Genomic DNA, 16,371 nt, shown 5'->3' on the forward strand with positions numbered 1-16,371 from the left:
ATTGCTGTTGTGAAACTGAATGATGAATACAATAACATAGGTGCTTTCATTTTAGATAAAACATTGAACCATGCCACTGTTTCAGCAGATCTGTTTCAGCAGATCTCTTGAAATAACTCAATTATTTGCACCTGATTTCACTTATTTTAACACTGAAGACAATAATACCAAGATCTTTGTGCTGAGATTTTGAAGTAGGGCACTAAAACTCGGCATTTTGAGCATTTGACCAAATTTTGAACTGGTTGAATCAGTTAAGCAGCTGCAAGGCATGGTGTGATTCTTCCAGTTCAATACCAGTCCCATATTATGATGATTATATCTTGTTTCGTCAGAGACAAAGATAAGGCACAAACTCTTGGATACGGGGAAAGAGATGGCTCCTTGTTATTTACGGTTTTTAAACTGAACTATACATTTCCGAAGGTCAGTCCCATGGGATTTTAAATGATCAAATATAATTGCAAATGATAATAAGATCTCATCTAAGCTTACAATTTACGTATTAACTATGATGAGCCAGACCATGGAGATTAAACAGAAGTTGAGTTAAAAAAGGATTGAAAGTAAAAAGCAGAACAGTTGCCGTTAGGAGACTCTGAACTGTTATATTGTCTTTTTGAATTTTTCCCAATGTAAGCACTTCCCCTGGCTGCTTATTGGTGATGCTTCCAAACAGGCAAGTACTTTTATGGTCATTGATTTCCAATGCTTTGTCCTGGGATGACCTTGATAGTGACTTTAGTCATTTGACCTCAGGGAACAGTACAGACAAGTCTTATTCTCCCTTTATTCATTGTCCTCATGTACTTCCAGTCGGGGGGTCACTGCATACTGATCAAGAACAGCAACAAAAACTTTTATTTCTATAATATAATTGTAAAATGCCCTCATGCACTTCTAATGAAGTAAAATTTGGTATCAAAACATATGAGAAAATACTGGAACAAAACAAGAAATTTTGCTAAAGAAGAAATTTTAAGGGACAACTTAAAGGAGGAAAGTGAGATGCAGGGAATTCCAGAATTTAGGATTCTGGTTAATAATGAAGCCACTGAAATCAGGGATAAAGGCAGATTAGGAAACTTAAGGTGAAGTAACCTCCAGGGGTAGTGACCATAATATGTCAGAATTCACCCTGTAGTTTGAGAGGGGGCAAGATATAATGGTATTACAATTGAGTAAAGGTAACTACAATGACATGAGGGAGGAACTGACCAAAGTTGATTGGAAGGGAAGCCTGGCAAAGAAGACAGTGGAGTAGCAATGGCAGGTGTTTCTGGGGGTAATTCGGGAGGCACAGCATAAATTGATCCCAAGAAAGAAGAAACATATTAAGGGGAGGACGAGGCAACCATGGCTGACAGGGGGAAATCAGGGACAACATGAAAACAAAAGAAAAGCATACCATGTGGTGAAGATTAGTGGGAAACCAGAGGATTGGAAAGCCTTTAAAAACCATCAAAAGATAACTTAAAAAGCACTCAAAGGGGAGAAGATGAAGTATGAGAGTAAGCCAGCTAGTATTATAAAAGAAGATTGCAAGAGTTTTTTAAATGTATAAAATATAAGAAAGAGACAACAGTGGACATTGGAAAATGAGGCTGGAGAAGTAGAAATGGGGAAGGTAGGAAATGGAGGAGGTGTTGAATAGGCATTTTGCATCAGTCTTCGCAGTGGAAGACACCAGCACTATACTCGAACTTCAAGAGAGTCGGGGGGGCAGAGGTGAGTATTGTGGCCATCACTAAGGAGAACTTGGAAGTTCAAAGGTAAATAAATCACCTGGAACAGATGGACTACACCCCAGAGATCTGAAGAAGGTAGCTAAGGAGATTGTAGAGGCATTGGTGGTGATTTTTCAGAAATCACTAAAATCAGGGAGCGTCCCAGAGGACTAGAAAATAGCTTATGTAGCACTCCTGTTTCAGAAGGGAGGGAGGCAGAAGACAGGAAACCAGAGGTCGGTTAATCTGATCTCGGTCATTGGTAAGTTTTAAAAGTCCATTATTAAGGATGAGACTGTGGAGTACTTGGAAGTGCATGGTAAAATAGGGTGCAATCAGTATGGCTTCATCAAGGGTTGATTATGCCTGACAAATCTGTGAGGAGGTAATGTGGAAGTTAGAAAAAGGAGAGCCAGTGGACAGGATCTATTTCGATTTCCAGAAGACCTTTGAAACGTGCCGCATTGGAGGCACCTAAATAAGATAAGAGCCGATGGTGCCAGGAGCAAGGTGCTGTCATGGATAGAGAATTGGCTGACTGGCAGAAGGAAGAGAGTAGGGATGAAGGGGCCTTTTTCAGGATGGCAGCTGGTGACTAGTCAGTTCCGCAAGAGTCCGTGTTACGATCTCAGTGATTCACATTATACATTAGTGATCTGGATGAAGGAACTGAAGGCATTGTTGCTGAGTTTGCAGATGAATCAAAGTTAGATGGGGGGACACATTGTGCTGAAGCATGGAGGCTGCAGAAGAACTTGGACAGGCTAGGACAGTGGGCAAAGAAGTGGCAGATGGAATACATCCGTGGGAAGGTGTGAGGTTATGCACTTTGATGGGAAAAATGGAGGCATAGACCAACTTCTAAATGCTGGATAAGCACAGCAGGTCAGGCAGCTTCCGAGGAGCAGGAAGTTCGACGTTTCGGGTATTAGCCCATCATCATGCTGATCTCCAGCATCTGCAGTCCTAACTTCTAAATGCAGAAAGGCTTCAGAAATCTGAAACATAAAGAGATTTGGGACTCCTCATTCAGGATTCGCTTAAAGTTAACATGCAGTTTTGGTTACCAATTAGGAAGGCAAAAGCAATGTTGGCATTCATTTTAAGAGTAAAAAGTGAGGTCTGCAGATGCTGGAGATCACAGCTGAAAATGTGTTGCTGGTTAAAGCACAGCAGGTCAGGCAGCATCCAAGGAACAGGAAATTCGACGTTTCGGGCATAAGCCCTTCACCAGGAATGAGGAAAGTGTGTCCAGCAGGCTAAGATAAAAGGTAGGGAGGAGGGACTTGGGGGAGGGGCGATGGAGATGTGATAGGTGGAAGGAGGTCAAGGTGAGGGAGATAGGCCGGAGTGGGGTGGGGGCGGAGAGGTCAGGAAGAAAATTGCAGGTTAGGAGGGCGGTGCTGAGTTTGAGGGAATCGACTGAGACAAGGTGGGGGGAGGGGAAATGAGGAAACTGGAGAAATCTGAGTTCATCACTTGTGGTTGGAGGGTTCCCAGGCGGAAGATGAGGCGCTCTTCCTCCAACCGTCGTGTTGTTATGTTCTGGCGATGGAGGAGTCCAAGGACCTGCATGTCCTTGGTGGAGTGGGAGGGAGAGTTAAAGTGTTGAGCCATGGGGTGGTTGGGTTGATTGGTCCAGGCATCCCAGAGGTGTTCCCTGAAGCGTTCCGCAAGTAGGCGGCCTGTCTCCCCAATATAGAGGAGGCCACATTGGGTGCAGCAGATGCAACAGATGATGTGTGTGGAGGTGCAGGTGAATTTGTGGTGGACATGGAAGGATCCCTTGGGGCCTTGGAGAGAGGTAAGGGAAGAGGTGTGGGTGCCAGGGAAGGTGCCGGGAGTGGAGGTTGGGTTGGTGGGGGGTGTGGACCTGACGAGGGAGTCACGAAGGGAGTGGTCTTTGCGGAATGCTGATAGGGGAGGGGAGGGAAATATATCTCTGGTGGTGGGGTCCGTTTGGAGGTGGCGGAAATGACGGCGGATGATATGCTGTATACGGAGGTTGGTGGGGTGGTAGGTGAGAACCAGTGGGGTTCTGTCCTGGTGGCGGTTGGAGGATTCATTTTAAGAGGGCTAGAATATAAGAACAGGGATGTACTGCTGAGGCTGTGTAAAGCCCTGGTCAGACTGCATTTGGAATATTGTGAGCAGTTTTTGGCTCCATATCTAAGGAAGGATGTGCTGGTTTCGGAGGGGAGTCCAGAGGAAGTTTATAAGAATGATTCTGGAGATGAAGGGCTTGTCATTTTTGAGAAGCAGTTGAGGATTCTGGGTCAGTACTCGATGGAGTTTAGAAGGTTGAGAGGATCTGAATGAAACTTATAGAATACTAAGTGGTCCGGATAGAGTGGAGGTGGAGAAGATGTTTCCACTAGTAGGAAAGACTACTAACTGAGGGCACAGCCTCAGAGTAACTCAGCCTCAGACAACTCTTTAGAACTGAGATGAGGAAGAATTTCTTCAGCTAGAACCTGTGGAACTCAGTGCCACAGAAGGCTGTAGTGACCAAGTCATTGAGTATGGTATATTTAAGACAGAGCTAGGTAGATTCTTGATTGATAAGGGAATCAAGAGTTATGACAGAAGGCAAGAAATGGTATTGAGGAACCATTCAAATGGTGGAGCAGATTCGATTGGTCAAATCGCCTAAGTCTGCTCCGATATCTTATGGTCTTTGTCAAGAACATGAATTCTACCTTAATATTCCATCGGTAAACCAATTATAGCAAATACATCACCAACCCTTGCTGATATTCGATGAACACATGGTTTACCTATCCATCGGCATACCCATCTAAACCACATTATATCTTTTTGGGATTCAATCTTCTATTTTAAAAGAGTCCAACATCCCAGGATCATCCCAGAAAGCAAACATGATCTCCAACCTGTTTTCTTCACTGCAATTCCACTCCTTAACTCCATCTCCTCTGCCTGCTTCACCTCTAATGAGTGGGACCAGCACATGGGCTTCCTTATTGTGGAATCTTGTGGCGTAGCTGCCCAATTATCTGTTGCTGCTCTTTAAAAGAGCTAGTTAATTAACTTCACTCCTTTGCTGTTTCCTAATAACACTGAAAAATGGTTTCTTTCCAAAAAAGGTTTCTTTCCAAAAAAGTTATCAATTCCATTTTGAAAGTTATGATTAAATCTGTCTCCATTACCCTTTCAAATAGCTCACTCCAGAAAGCTGTACAAAAGAACATTTTCTTCACCTTCCCTTTGTTCTTTCTTCAGTCGTCTTAAATATATGCTGCCAAGTTACCAACGTTTCTGCCAGTAGAAGTAATTTGCCTTCTATCCAAAAGTTCTCATGAATTTCAACATCACTATTAAGTCTACCTTGAACCTTCCTCTCTCTGAAAACAGGAATCTGAACTAATGTGTTCTTTCTATGGAACTGAAGACATTCTCTTTTTTCAGTAGAACTGAGACCATTGGTGCGCTGCTCCCCCATCCTTTGCCCAGGAAGTCAAATCTCTTTGTTCATGCTGTCCTAATCCTGAGCTTGCCTCTTTCTCCAGACTCCTCCCCACCCCACCAAATCTCTTCATGCTAAATTTGTGAAGTCCACTTTATGTTCCCTTTACTCCAGTTCCACTAAACTGCCAATTAGTTCATTTTTATTCTTGCCCCCAATATCTCTTCACGTTCTGAATTGTTCCTTCTCTTTACATAATGTCCAATTTACTTTCAAACCTATCATCAATTTCTCCAAACCCACATTTGTAAGTTACTCTCCCAGCTCCGACCTCCCTTTCCTCTCTGAAGTACTTGACTCATTATTGCCTTTCAAATTTAGATTCTTTTTCTCAGCAACTCCAAGTCTGGATCTCTCTGTTCAAGTTTCCATTTCTATATAGGACTGAAATATCCCTGTCCAAAGGCACAACTGATATTATCGTTCTATATCCCTCTCAATCTTTCTGAAGTTTTTGAAATGGTCAGACTCACAATCTTCCTCTGTTGTTCAACCTATTCCAGACTTAATTTCACTGTTCTAATATTCTGAGATTGTCTACATTGATTCTCCTTAAAATCCTTCACTATTTAAAGAAGTTATTCTCATTGCTGTATAAAGAAGTTAGTAGCTGCAAGGGTTGACTGACATCAAGAGATAAGCTCTGCTCATCAGGATGTAAAGGTCTCTTCCTAGGGAATGAGCTAACCTGGATGTTGCAGTGTTTCAGTTTTTGTTCAATGTCTCTAAGTTTCTAATCTGAATGTTTCAGTAGCAATAATGCACACTTATTCTTACGTACAGCCTGAGGTCTTACAAAGGATTTTCCTGTATTACTATGTAATAAACCTATTCTCAGTTTCAGTTTATTGAGATTGGGCATAACATTGCTGAAGACTTCTTTGAGCATCCTTCCCAACTTGTTATTTAGTAACAGAGGCTATTATCAGTAAGAAGGATTTGTGCCAGTGAATTTACCCAATGGTTTTGGTGCATTAAATCATAACATATTGCAGACTGTCAGTACTGGCATTTGAAAATACAGCATGCTGATAGTTCTCAAACCTCCGCTCGTTCTTTCCCATTATTTTAAATCTCTGTCCCCTTATTACCAGCCCTCTTGTTTATTGTTTATTTCATCAGAACCATTTTTCTTTGGTCTCCTATGTTAATATGCCAATGAAAAATGGGGTGAAGCTCCATGGACTGGGTCAAGTGGCTTTCTGTACTATTTATCTGTACCCAATGTATAAGATTAAAAGCCAACATATGGCATCTCTCTGCTTCCACCATGAAGCCTGAACATAGACCTTAGCTATGACTTTTACTTTTTTCACAGCAGCAGATGCTTATAATTTGGGAGGATCTGTCAACGTCCATTTTAAAGGGGATTAGATTGGAAACTTTTTATCAGAACCAAGAACTAGTGGAAATCTGAGCTGATCAATCTGGGTAATGGAATTTTGTTTGAATTTGCTGGGTTTTTTTGTTATATGCCATTTCTGCAATGTTTTTTCTTTATCTTTAATTTCCTATATTCTCCCACTTCTGTTAGGAGTTTTCTACAGGCCTCCTAATAGTCCGAGAGAAGTAGAGGAAAGTATTGCGAGGATGATTCAGGAGAAGAGTGAAAGTAGCAGGGTGGTTGTTATGGGGGACATTAACTTCCCAGATATTGACTGGGAAAGCTATAGCTCGAGTTCATTAGATGGGTCGGTGTTTGTCCAATGTGTGCAGGAGGGTTTCCTGACACAATATGTAGACAGGCCAACAAGAGGTGAGGCTATACTGGATTTGGTTCTAGGTAATGAACCAGGCCAGGTGTTAGACTTGAAGGTAGGTGAGCACTTCGGAGACAGTGACCACAACTCGGTGACTTTTACTCTAGTGATGGAGAGGGATAAGTGTGCACTGCAGGGCAAGAGTTATAGCTGGGGGCAGGGAAATTATGATGCAGTGAGGCATGACTTAGGATGCGTGGATTGGAAAAATAGGCTTCAAAGGAAGAACACAAATGATATGTGGAGATTGTTCAAGGAACAGCTATTGGGTGTCCTTGATAAGTATGTACCAGTCAGGCAGGAAGTAAAGGGTCTTGTGAGGGAGCTGTGGTTTAATAAGGAATTGGAATCCCTTGTGAAAGGGAAGAGGGCGGCCTATGTAAAGATGAGGCGTGATGGTTCAGTTGGGGCGATTGAGAGTTATAAGGTAGCCAGGAAGGATCTAAAGAGAGAGCTAAGAGCAGCGAGAAGGGGACATGAAAAGTCCTTAGTTGGTAGGATTAGGGAAAACCCAAAGGCTTTCTATAGGTATGTCAGGAATAAAAGGATGACTAGGGTAGGTATTGGTCCAGTCAAGGATAGTAGTGGGAAGTTGTGCGTGGGGGCGGAGGAGATTGGAGAGACACTAAATCAATACTTTTCATCAGTATTCACTCAGGAACAGGACACTGTTGCTGATGTGAATATTGAGTCACAAGTGATTAGAATGGATGACCTTGAGGTATGTAGGGAAGAGGTCTGGGGAATACTGGAAAGGATGAAAATAGATAAGTCCCCTGGGCCTGATGGCATTTATCCTAGGATCCTCTGGGAAGCTAGGGAGGAGATAGCAGAGCCATTGGCCTTGATTTTTATGTCGTCATTGTCGACGGGAATAGTGCCAGAAGACTGGAGGATAGCGAATGTGGTCCCCTTGTTCAAGAAGGGGAGTAGGGATAGCCCGAGTAACTATAGGCCAGTGAGTCTCACTTCTGTTGTGGGCAAAGTCTTGGAGAGAATTGTAAGGGATAGGATTTATGAACATCTGGATAGGAATAATGTGATCAAGGATAGTCAGTATGGTTTTGTGAAGGGCAGGTTGTGCCTCACAAACCTTATTGAGTTCTTTGAGAAGGTGACCAAGGAAGTGGACGAGGGTAAAGCAGTAGATGTGGTGTATATGGATTTTAGCAAGGCGTTCGATAAGGTACCCCATGGTAGGCTAATGCAAAAACTACGGAGGTATGGCATTGAGGGTGCATTAGAGGTTTGGATTAGGAATTGGCTGGCTGGAAGGAGACAGAGGGTAGTAGTTGATGGTATAGGTTCATCTTGGAGTGCAGTTACTAGCGGTGTTCCACAAGGATCTGTTTTGGGACCATTGTTGTTTGTCATTTTTATAAATGACCTAGAGGAGGGGCTTGAAAGCTGGGTGAGCAAGTTTGCGGATGACACAAAAATCGGTGGAGTTGTGGACAGCGAAGAAGGATGTGGCAGGTTACAGCGGGATATAGATAAGTTGCAGAGCTGGGCAGAAAGGTGGCAAATGGAGTTCAATGTAGCTAAGTGAGAAGTGATTCACTTTGGTAGGAGTAACAAGAAGATGGATTACTGGGCTAATGGTAGGCTACTTGGTAGTGTGGATGAGCAGAGGGATCTTGGTGTCCATGTACACAGATCTCTGAAAGTTGCCACCCAGATAAATAGTGCTGTGAAGAAGGCATATGGTGTACTGGGCTTTATTGGTAGAGGAATTGAGTTCCGGAGTCCTGAGGTTATGTTGCAGTTGTATAAGACTCTGGTGCGGCCTCATCTGGAGTATTGTGTGCAGTTTTGGTCGCCATACTATAGGAAGGACGTGGAGGCATTGGAACGAGTGCAAAGGAGGTTTACCAGGATGTTGCCTGGCATGGTAGGAAGATCGTATGAGGAAAGGCTGAGGCACTTGGGGCTGTTCTCATTGGAGAAAAGAAGGTTTAGGAGAGATTTGATAGAGGTGTACAAGATGATTAGGGGTTTAGATAGGGTTGACAGTGAGAACCTTTTTCCGCTAATGGAGTCAGCTGTTATTAGGGGACACAGCTTTAAATTAAGGGGTGGTAGGTATAGGACAGATGTTAGAGGTAGATTCTTTACTCAGCGGGTTGTGAGTTCATGGAATGCCCTGCCAGTAGCAGTGGTGGCCTCTCCCTCTTTATGGTCATTTAAGCGGGCATTGGATAAGCATATGGAGGTTATTGGGCTAGTGTAGGTTAGGTAAGCTTTGGTCGGCGCAACATTGAGGGCCGAAGGGCCTGTACTGCACTGTATTTTTCTATGTTCTATTTCTATGTTCTATGTTCTATGTTCTGTACATACTATCCTTTGACATCAAGATCATTTTTGAATTTCATTTCATTTCTATTTTATTTCTGACTATTTTGACTGATTATGTAGAAGTAAATAGAAATTGCAGTGCAAATAGGACATTTAGCGTAACACAGTTTGTGTTGGTGTTCTTTTAATGAATCCAATTATTACCCATAAAGTCATTAACAATGCATTTTACCCAGTGTTTATCTGGGTCAGTTGGTTCTCTCTTTCTTTTGTTTCCCCAGCCATTATAGAAATAGTTGTTAATCACCTTCTTCAGTTTTGTTGAGGGGTAGCAGACAAAACCAATCTTTTCTCATACAGGTCATACTGACTAGCCGCTGCCTCTTAAAACAATACCTGTTTTATTTCAGCCTTCCAGCATTTCTGGTTTTTCCTTTATTTCCTGCCTGTCCACATACTTGAACATCAATAACCAGCAGCAATTTAACAAGAAACCATCTTGTTGATGGGACAGTGACATCCTGCATTACAAATTGAATGTCAATGCAACATACTGAAGTCATACTGAGAAAGTCTGAAAGCATTCTTTTCCTACTTGCCTACTTGTGAGTTCTGGAATACCACTGTTACCTGTGATAGGCTGAAGTAGTGTCCCATAAATCACACTGATTCTGGATGGGGCCTATTCACTGCTCACAGGTTTTGGTCTCTCCTGATCCATAATTAAGACAGCTTTCTTACGCACAAAAGGGCACATTTTCTCTTTTCCTTTTTGCTCTACTGTACTTATTTGCCACACTTTTGCCCGATACTTTGAAAGTCTGAAAATTATAGGGCTTGAGAGCTCCTGTTCACAGTGGTAGTGAACAGTCCCTGGAATTGTTTAGTTTGGTGTGTGAATCTCCAAGGTCCATGCATAACGGCAACTTCCGAAAGCTGAAGTCAACACATCAATGAGCATGGATCCTTAGAGGGATCTCAGAGTAGCTGCACAGCCATGTGTCTGTACTGCTTAGAGGGTGGTCTCGCTACTTCATAACAGAAGGCTTGGGTTCAAGTCTCACCCGCTCTAAAGATATGTCATAACCTGAGCAGGTTGATTCAAAACATTAGCACTGTCCTCTTAGCAACCATCAAAAAAATGGTGATTGATATGAGGCTCTATCAATTTAACATTTAAGCTCTGATGTAGCAGTACTATGCTTTTGGGCCAGTGCTGCGTGCTGTAGAGGTGTTTAAACAGGTTTTGTAAAAAGATCCATAGGTCTTTGTGGTCATATTACATGGTTGATCTGTTGTGTTGTGGATGAAACATTAAACCAATTTGCCTGTTCAAGTGAACAAATGAATTCTAAGGCATCTTTTTTGAGATTGATATCTGGTTAACAAATCATTCTGAACAATGATTCTGATTCTGAACAATTCAGTTGCTTTTCTAAGACCCTTGCAAAGTACAACATGATTACTGAAATAGCCTATATAATAATTCCTGAAATAGCCTGTATAATAATTCCTGAAGTAGCCTGTATAATAATTCCTGAAATAGCCTGTATAATAATTCCTGAAGTAGCCTATATAATAATTCCTGAAATAGCCTGTATATTAATTGTGGAAATTTAAAGTAATTTGTTAATGGAAATATTGAAACAGGATGATAAAGTAAAAACTGCAAAACCTGTGGATGCTGGATATTAGAAAGTAAAACAGAAATTGCTGGAAAAGTTCAGTAGTTCAGAGGAAGGGTCACTGGACCCGAAACATTAACTCTGATGTCTCTCCACAGATGTTGACAGACCTGCCGAGCTTTTCCAGCAATTTCTGTTTTTGCAGCATGATACACTGTTGCGTATCAATGCAAGTTATCTGTTTTCTTCTAATGACTATACGATTATTTTTATAACTATGGGTACTTTGTTTCTGGTACACAAATATCTTGGATGGACTTTTCACTTTTTGAGACGAGGTGTGGAGGGACTTCTGCTCAGGGATGGGGCAGCTTTTCCTATTGATTATGTTCTTTCCAGATCATCAGATATGCATGTGTGGCAAAAATCCACATTTTATGGGCAGGAAGTTCCAAAGCTCGCCAGGACTTTCGGGAATCCAGCATCAGGGCACTGTATTTAAAAGACATTCAGACAGCTTTCTGAAGCCCAGGACCATCACTCAGTTTCAAGTTGCATACTCAGTACTTCATGCTCCTACAATTGAGAGTTCAGACTGTAGGGTTGCCTCTGTAGAGAACTGCCACTGAAGGTAAGATCAACTAGGAGAAAGTGAGGACTGCAGATGCTGGAGGTCAGAGTTGTGAGTGTGGTGCAGGAAAAGCACAGCAGGTCAGGCAGCATCTGAGGAGCAGGAGAATCGATGTTTTGGGCAAAAGCCCTTCATCAGGAATGGGGAGGGGCCCATGCCTGAAATGTTGATTCTCTTGCTCCCCGGGTGCTGCCTGACCTGCTGTGTTTCTCTAGCACCACACTCACGAATGGAGGTAAGATGCCAGCCAACTCCCTCAGGTGCCCCATGTGTAATCGATGTCTGTCACTTTATTTCAGCTACTAATTTATCACCGCAATGGTATTACTTCACATATGTCTACCAAGGTTCACACTTAAAATGTAAAGGGAGCTACAACACTCTGTAACTGAAACACCATTAGTGTCATGATCTTTCATTTACGAGTAGGAGTACATACTCATCAGATTGCTTTTCCAAATGTTTGCTTGGAATAAGGACATGACCACCAAAGATAGCTTTTTGTAATAACCCCCCCCATTTTGTGTTCAGCCCCACTTACTTGCCACAGCAGGTTTGCTCACATTACACAGTGAGGCAAGCAGGAGGCTGGAAGAACACAGCAAGCCAGGCAGCATCAGGAGGTGCAGAAGTCAATGTTTCAGGACTGGAAGTGGATATAAGGGGAGCTGCAGATAAAGGAGGGGAGATGGGGGGTGAGAATGGTGAGGTGAAGGATACAAGAACACAGGTAGAGGGTACAACCTGGTTGGTTGATGGGAGGAATGAATCCGGTTGGTAGCTGGAAGGAAGGGTCAATGAGAGTATAAAATCATGACAGGTATGGATATGACAAATAGACAAAGTCTTTTCCCTGGGGTGGGGAAGTACAGAACTAGAAGGCATAGGTTTAGAGTGAGAGGGGAAAGATGTGAAAGGGACCTAAGGGGTAACTTTTTCACACAGAGTGTGGTGCATATATGGAATGAGCTCCACCAGGATGTGGTGGAGGCTGGTACAATTTCAGCATTTAAAAGGCATCTGGCTGGGTATATGAATAGGAAGGATTTGGCAGGATATGGGCCTAGTGCTGGCAAATGGAACTAGATTAGGTTAGGATGTCTGGTCAGCATGGACAAGTTGGACCAAAGGGTCTGTTTCCATGTTGTACGTCTCTATGACTCTATAAGAGGAATGGAAGGGCAGAAAAGGGATTCGGGGTTGGGAAGGGAGGTTACTTGAAATTGGAGAACTCAATATTGAGTCCTCTGGGCTGTAGGCTGCCCAGGCAGAAGATGAGGTGTTGTTCCTCCAATTTGTGGTTTGATTTGTCGTGGCAAAGGAGGAGGCCAAGGATGATCATGACGGAAAGGGAGTGGGAAGGGGAATTAAAATAGATGGTGACTGGGAAGTCAGGATGGCCCCTGAGTGCTCGACTGAAATGCTTGGCGAAATGTTCCCTTAGTATAAGTTCGGTCCCCCCGATATAGAGAAGACCATATCGGAAGCACCAGATACAGTAAACCAGATGGAGGAGAGGCAGATGAACCTCTGTCTCACTGGAAGGACTATTTGAGGCCCTGAACAGAAGTGAGGGGGCTGGGGTGCAAGTAGGTTTTGCGTTTTTTCTGGTTGCAGGGGAAGGTACCTGGGGGTTCGAGGGGGATTGGTGGGGAGAGTAGCGTGAACCAAGGATTGGTGAAGGATACGGTCCTTGCGTAAAGCAGAGAGGGGTGGTGTTCTTGGTACCTAGTGTGGCTGCCTCACTTGGGTACATGTTGCCTTGGTCAGGTTTCACCCCTAACATTATACATCCTAAGCCAGATGGTATATGACTGGGAGAAAAACCGAATGTCCTAGAGAAACTCAACAAATCTGGCACTATCTATGAAGAGAAAGCAGAGTTAACTTCTCGGGTCCACTGACCCCTCTCCAGAAAGGAACACTAACTCTGTTTCTCTCCACACAGAAGTTGCCAGACCTGCTGAGTTTTTCCAGTAATTTCTGTTTTTGAAATGATAAATGCAGTGTCTCTGAGAGGCTGCCAAAAACACAATGGGCCATGTAGGAGCAAATTACTGCAAATGTTGAAATCTGTATTGAAAGCGACAATTTGCTTGAAATATCAGCTCTGAAGAAGAGTCAGCATGACTTGAAATGTTAGTTTGCTTTCTCTCCATGGATGCTGTCTGACCTGCTGTGATCTCCAGCATATGTCGTTTTCAGCCTTTTTTCCATGCTGTTTCATTCTGTGGTTCTATGATTATTTCAGAAAATCAGACCCTGGTGTCTCATGTTAAAAACTTTCTTTAACAAGTCTTCAAAGCAAATGACCAACCTAGTACAAGAGTCTTAGTCATAGAGTCATAGAGATGTAGAACTTGGAAACAGACCCCTTTTGTCCAACTTGTCCATGCCAACCAGATATCCCAACCCAATCTAGTCCCACCTGCCAGCACCTGACCCATATCCCTCCAAACCTTCCTATTCATATACCTGTCCAGATGCCTTTTAAATGCTGTAATTGCACCAGCCTCCACCACTTCCTCTGGCAGCTCATTCCACACACCACTCTCTGCATGAAAACGTTGCCCCTTAGGTCTCTTTTACATCTTTCCCCTCTCACCCTAAACCAATGCCCTCTAGTTTTGGACTCCCCCACTCCAGGGAAAAGACCATGTCTATCTACTCTATCCATGCTCCTCGTGATTTTATAAACCTGTATAAGGTCACCCTCAGCCTCCGACACTCCAGGGGAAACAGCCCTAGCTTATTCAACCTCTCCCTGCAACTCAAATCCTCCAACCCTGGCAAGATCCTTGTAAATCTTTTCTGAATCCTTTCAAGTTTCACAACATCCTTCCGATAAGCCATACAGTTGTACAGCATGAAAACAAACGCTTCGGTCCAACTTGTCCATACCGATTAGATATTAAATGTTGTGATTGTACCCGCCTTCACTGCTTCCTCTAGCAGTTCGTTCCATACATGCACCACTCTCTGCATGAAAAAGTTGGCCCTTCGATCCCTTTTAAAATACAGTGATCTTGTAGAATAAACATCCCCCAAAACAGACCCCTACAGGATACATATCTTCATGTTAAAGTCTGTATTGCTAACAAATAGCATTAGGGCTGAAAAGTATGCTGCATTTTTGATGGCCTAACTACAATTTTAATATTGAGATGTAATGATATATATTTGAGATGCCAGCAAAGTTCCATTAAGTCTTTGTTTTGTGTGTTTAATGAAGTAATTCTTTAGACCAGGTTAAAAAGTTGTGTTACAATGTTTCTAAGCTACTTTTAAACTTACTGTTATTATAGTTCAATATGTTCATACTGGTGAAAAGATAATGATGCACAAAATTTTGCATCATAACACAGACTTGTACTTTGAAATATAGGGATCACTGAAAGGCCAATAATTTTTGGGCTACTCTTAATCCCCTGGAGAGGATGATGGTGAGCTGCCTTCTTGAGCTGCTGCAGTCCATTTGGTGTAGATATATTCAGTGTTTCAAGGTGGAGATGCCAGGATTTTCATCCAGTGACAGTGAAGGAACAGTAATATAATTCATATTAGGATGGCGTGTGACTTGAAGGAGGTCATGATCTGCTAATGCCTCCATTGCCCTTGTCCCTCAAGGTGGTAGAAGTCAGGAGTTTGTACCTGCTGGAATGTCTATGAAAGGGAAGATAGCCAGTATAGGCAATTGGATGGCAAGTTTACTGTTAACCTTAATGTGCATACTGCAGCTAGGAGATGTGCACTTGTGATTGGATAATATAATCACAGGTATTGGTTTGAATATGATTGGATAATATAGTCATATGCATTAGTTTGAATGTGTTTAGACGATACAATCAGGTTATATGTACTAACTTGGAATGTGAGCCAGGCAAATATAATTGGGTTGAGATCAGGGGCATCAAAGTGTGTAACTGTTTATTTTGATTATTCGTTTGTGGGATGTGGGCATTGCTGGCTGGCCAGCATTTATTGCCCATCCCTGGGTGCCCTTGAGAAGGTCGTGGTGAGCTGCCTTCTTGAACCGCTGCAGTCCGCCTGCTATGGGTCAACCCACAATGCCTTTAGGGAGAGAATGCCAGGATTTTGACTCATTGACAGTGAAGGAACCATGTCGGGATGGGGAGTGGTTTAGAGGGGAGCCTGAAGATGGTGGTGTTCCCATGCTGCCCTTGACTTTCTAGGTGAAAGTGATTGTGGGTTCGGAAGGTGCTATATGAGGGTCTTTAGTGAATTTTTGCCGTGCGTCTTATGGATAGTACACACTGCTGCTACTGAGCATTGGTAGTGGATGGCATAGATGGTTGTAGATGTAACGCCAATCAAGTGGACTGCTTTGTTCTGGATGGTGCCAAGCTTCTTGAGTGTGGTTGGAGTTGTACACATCATGGCAGGTGGGAAGTATTCCATTACACTCCTAATTTGTGCCTTGTAGATGTTAGAAAGGTTTTGGAGAGTCAGCAAATGAATTACTCACCACACTATTCCGAGCTCCTGACCTGCTCCTGTAGCAGCTATATTTATGTGGCGAATCCACTTGAGTTTCTGGTCAATGATAATCTCCAGGTTGTTGATAGTGGGGGATTCAGTGATGGTAACATGATTGAATGTCATGGGGCGGGCATTAGATTGGTGATGGAGTTGGCCTTGCATTTATATGGTGCTAGCATTACTTGCCACTTGTCAGCCTAAGGAATTGTGTATAGGAATAGTTGACTGGAAGCTTATTGTCTGTAAATATAGATTAAAACCTTTGTTCTTGAAAGACAGATTTGAGCTGTAGGAGAAAGTGAGGACTGCAGATGCTGGAGATCAGAGCTGAAAATGTGTTGCTGGAAAA

At 42.9% G+C, this 16,371-nt stretch overlaps 1 protein-coding gene across 1 annotated transcript in view; it reads left to right on the plus strand.

Moving 5' to 3' along the window:
- rbm47 (RNA binding motif protein 47) overlaps positions 1-16,371 on the plus strand; it is a 252,859-nt gene that overhangs the window by 51,142 nt on the left and 185,346 nt on the right. The gene's annotated exons all lie outside the window — the stretch shown is intronic.

This window comes from Hemiscyllium ocellatum, chromosome 1, assembly GCF_020745735.1.
Source record: "Hemiscyllium ocellatum isolate sHemOce1 chromosome 1, sHemOce1.pat.X.cur, whole genome shotgun sequence".
Lineage (NCBI taxonomy): Eukaryota > Metazoa > Chordata > Chondrichthyes > Orectolobiformes > Hemiscylliidae > Hemiscyllium > Hemiscyllium ocellatum.